Genomic DNA, 5,000 nt, shown 5'->3' on the forward strand with positions numbered 1-5,000 from the left:
TTAATGAGTTGCCTCCTTGGTTAATCATTTGTCGCTCTGGCTTTTGGTTAACCAGTTGTCGATGTTCAAAATTTCAGTTAATGAGCTGCTCTTATGTTCTATGATTTCCTACCTTGACAACTCATTAACCAGTGTTTCAAACAATGCACCAGGCCATTTGACGACCCCAACTCGGTTCCACAAGCGGGAAAGCAGCACCCCAAGGCCCGGTAAGGGGGCCGAATACATTCCCATCGTGAATTCCGTCCCAAATGTGAATGACAAGTTTTCAGTTAATCAGTTGCCTGCTTGGTTACTCATTTGTCGCTCTGACATTTGGTTAACCAGTTGTCGATGTTCAAATTTCAGTTAATGAGTAGCCTCTTTGAAATTTCAGTTAATGAGTTGGCCCTTTGGTTACTCATTTGTCCCTGTGTCTTTTGGTTTACCAGTTGTCGATGTTCGAAATTCAGTTAATGAGTTGCCTCCTTGGTTAATCATTTGTCGCTCTGGCTTTTGGTTAACCAGTTGTCGATGTTCAAAATTTCAGTTAATGAGTTGCCTCTTTGAAATTTCAGTTAATGAGTTGGCCCTTTGGTTACTCATTTGTCCCTGTGTCTTTTGGTTAACCAGTTGTCGATGTTCGAAATTCAGTTAATGAGTTGCCTCCTTGGTTAATCATTTGTCGCTCTGACATTTGGTTAACCAGTTGTCGATGTTCGAAATTCAGTTAATGAGTTGCCTCCTTGGTTAATCATTTGTCGCTCTGGCTTTTGGTTAACCAGTTGTCGATGTTCAAAATTTCAGTTAATGAGTTGCCTCTTTGAAATTTCAGTTAATGAGTTGGCCCTTTGGTTACTCATTTGTCCCTGTGTCTTTTGGTTAACCAGTTGTCGATGTTCGAAATTCAGTTACTGAGTTGCCTCCTTGGTTAATCATTTGTCGCTCTGGCTTTTGGTTAACCAGTTGTCGATGTTCAAAATTTCAGTTAATGAGCTGCTCTTATGTTCTATGATTTCCGACCTTGACAACTCATTAACCAGTGTTTCAAACAATGCACCAGGCCATTTGACGACCCCAACTCGGTTCCACAAGCGGGAAAGCAGCACCCCAAGGCCCGGTAAGGGGGCCGAATACATTCCCATCGTGAATTCCGTCCCAAATGTGAATGACAAGTTTTCAGTTAATCAGTTGCCTGCTTGGTTACTCATTTGTCGCTCTGACATTTGGTTATCCAGTTGTCGATGTTCAAAATTTCAGTTAATGAGTTGCCTCTTTGAAATTTCAGTTAATGAGTTGGCCCTTTGGTTACTCATTTGTCCCTGTGTCTTTTGGTTACCCAGTTGTCGATGTTCGAAATTCAGTTAATGAGTTGCCTCCTTGGTTAATCATTTGTCGCCCTGACTCTTGGTTAACCAGTTGTCGATGTTCGAAATTCAGTTATTGAGTTGCCTCCTTGGTTACTCATTTGTCGCTCTGACATTTGGTTAACCAGTTGTCGATGTTCGAAATTCAGTTAATGAGTTGCCTCCTTGGTTAATCATTTGTCGCTCTGACATTTGGTTAACCAGTTGTCGATGTTCGAAATTCAGTTAATGAGTTGCCTCCTTGGTTAATCATTTGTCGCTCTGGCTTTTGGTTAACCAGTTGTCGATGTTCAAAATTTCAGTTAATGAGTTGCCTCTTTGAAATTTCAGTTAATGAGTTGGCCCTTTGGTTACTCATTTGTCCCTGTGTCTTTTGGTTAACCAGTTGTCGATGTTCGAAATTCAGTTAATGAGTTGCCTCCTTGGTTAATCATTTGTCGCTCTGACTCTTGGTTAACCAGTTGTCGATGTTCGAAATTCAGTTAATGAGTTGCCTCCTTGGTTAATCATTTGTCGCTCTGGCTTTTGGTTAACCAGTTGTCGATGTTCAAAATTTCAGTTAATGAGCTGCTCTTATGTTCTATGATTTCCGACCTTGACAACTCATTAACCAGTGTTTCAAACAATGCACCAGGCCATTTGACGACCCCAACTCGGTTCCACAAGCGGGAAAGCAGCACCCCCAAGCCCCGGTAAGGCGGCCGAATGCACTCCCATCCGGAATTCCGTCCCAAATGTGAATGACAAGTTTTCAGTTAATCATTTGCCACCTTGGTTCATCATTTGCCACTCTGACTTTTGGTTTCCCAGTTGTCAGTTTTCACATTTCAGTTACTGAGTTGACTTTGTCTTTCTCACTCTGTGTATCTCTATCTTCTCTCTGTCTCTCTCAGTGTATGCGAGTGTCTGTGTGTGTTCCACTGCCGCCCGGCCAACCGGGTCCAAAGGCCCGCCACGTTACACACGAAAAACCCCGGTCTCGCTTCGGAGCGACGGGCACCCGGCTTCTCGGTGTCGGACCGACTCCGTTCAGATACCGCTGGATGCCCCTTGCCCCTGGCTTGCTCTGGCAGCCGGCGCGTGCAGGCCGCCCCCTGCCCCGCCGTCTCAGTGGTCGGAAAGCGGTCTCCAGCCAACGGCTGTACCTCGGCCGCGGAAAGAGGCAGCTACACAAGCGAGGCACTGCTCTGTGCGGCCCCGCCACCCCGTTCAGCTGCCGTTGTCCCCGACCGGATCGGACTTTCCTTCCCGAAGTTATCCCCGATAAGCTGCCGCTGACCGACGGCCCGTCAGCCGCTGCGGGACGGCGACACTTTCCCGAACTCGCCCGGGGCCACTTCGGCAATATAGTGTGCGCCGGAGCCGGGGCTTTCCAACGAGCCATCCCCGAACGAAATCGGACACGGGAGTCGGGAGCGACAGGCGTTCGACTGGTGCCGGGCAACCGGGTCCAAACGCCCGCCTTGTTAAACACACGTACACCCCAGGCTCGATTCGGAGCGACGGGCACCCGGCTTCCCGGTGTCGGACCGACTCCGTTCAGATACCGTTGGATGCCCCTTGCCCCTGGCTTGCTCTGGCAGCCGGCGCGTGCAGGCCGCCCCCCGCCCCGCCGTCTCAGTGGTCGGAAAGTGGTCTCCAGCCAACGGCTGTACCTCGGCCGGGGAAAGGGGCAGCTACACAAGCCAGGCACTGGTCTGTGCGGGCCCGCCACCCCGTTCGGCTGCCGTTGATCCGGACCGGATCGGACTTTCCCTCCCGAAGTTATGCCCGATAAGCTGCCGCTCACCGGCGGCCCGTCAGCCGCTGCGGGATGGCGACACTTTGCCGAACTTGCCGGGGTCCAGGCCGATAATATAGTGTGCGCCAGCGCCGGGGCTTTCCAACGAGCCCTCCCTGACCGAAATCGGACACGGGAGTCCAGAGCGATAGGCGTTCGACTGCCGGCCGGCCAAACACAGGCAATCCCCCGCCGTTGCGGACCCGCTCCAGGACAACCGGGTCCAAACGCCCGCCTCGTTACACGCACGAAAACACCGGGCTCGATTCGGAGCGACGGGCACCCGGCTTCCCGGTGTCGGACCGACTCCGTTCCGGTACCCTTGGATGCCCCTTGCCCCTGGCTTGCTAGGACAGCCGGCGCGTCAAGGTGGGCCCCCGCGGCTCCGGCTCAGCAGTCGGAAAGCGGTCTCCAGCCAACGGCTGTACCTCGGCCGGGGAAAGGGGCAGCTACACAAGCCCGCTACTGGTCTGTGCGGCCCCGCCACCCCGTTCAGTGGCAGTTGACCCCGACCGGATCGGACTTTCCTTCCCGAAGTTATCCCCGATAAGCTGCCGCTGACCGACGGGGCGGCAGCCGGTACGGGTCGCCGACACTTTCCCGAACTTGCCGGGATCCAGTCCGATAATATAGTGTGCGCCAGCGCCGGGGCTTTCCAATGAGCCCTCCCTGACCGAAATCGGACACGGGAGTCCGGAGCCAAAGGCGTTCGACTGCCGGCCGGCCAAACTCAGGCAACCTCCCGCCGTTGCGGACCCGCTCCCGGACAACCGGGTCCAAACGCCCGCCCTGTTACACGCACGAAAACACCGGGCTCGATTCGGAGCGACGGGCACCCGGCTTCCCGGTGTCGGACCGACTCCGTTCCGGTACCACTGGATGCCCCTTGCCCCTGGCTTGCTAGGACAGCCGGCGCGTCAAGGTGGGCCCCCGCGGCTCCGGCTCAGCAGTCGGAAAGCGGTCTCCAGCCAACGGCTGTACCTCGGCCGGGCCAAGCGGCAGCTGCACAAGCCCGCTACTGGTCTGTGCGGCCCCCCCACCCCGTTCAGTAGCAGTTCACCCCAACCGGATCGGACTTTCCGTCCCGAAGTTATCCCCGATAAGCTGCCGCTGACCGACGGGGCGGCAGCCGCTACGGGACTGCGACACTTTCCCGAACTTGCCGGGGTCCAGGCCGATAATATAGTGTGCGCCAGCGCCGGGGCTTTCCAACGAGCCCTCCCTGACCGAAATCGGACACGGGAGTCCGGAGCCAAAGGCGTTCGACTGCCGGCCGGCCAAACACAGGCAACCTCCCGCCGTTGCGGACCCGCTCCCGGACAACCGGGTCCAAACGCCCGCCCTGTTACACGCACGAAAACACCGGGCTCGATTCGGAGCGACGGGCACCCGGCTTCCCGGTGTCGGACCGACTCCGTTCCGGTACCACTGGATGCCCCTTGCCCCTGGCTTGCTAGGACAGCCGGCGCGTCAAGGTGGGCCCCCGCGGCTCCGGCTCAGCAGTCGGAAAGCGGTCTCCAGCCAACGGCTGTACCTCGGCCGGGCCAAGCGGCAGCTGCACAAGCCCGCTACTGGTCTGTGCGGCCCCCCCACCCCGTTCAGTCGCAGTTCACCCCAACCGGATCGGACTTTCCGTCCCGAAGTTATCCCCGATAAGCTGCCGCTGACCGACGGGGCGGCAGCCGCTACGGGACTGCGACACTTTCCCGAACTTGCCGGGGTCCAGGCCGATAATATAGTGTGCGCCAGCGCCGGGGCTTTCCAACGAGCCCTCCCTGACCGAAATCGGACACGGGAGTCCGGAGCGAAAGGCGTTCGACTGCCGGCCGGCCAAACCCAGGCAATCTCCCGCCGTTGCGGACCCGCTCCCGGAC

This window comes from Somniosus microcephalus, unplaced genomic scaffold, assembly GCF_052327205.1.
Source record: "Somniosus microcephalus isolate GS21.2 unplaced genomic scaffold, FLI_Smic_1.0 scaffold169, whole genome shotgun sequence".
NCBI lineage: Eukaryota > Metazoa > Chordata > Chondrichthyes > Squaliformes > Somniosidae > Somniosus > Somniosus microcephalus.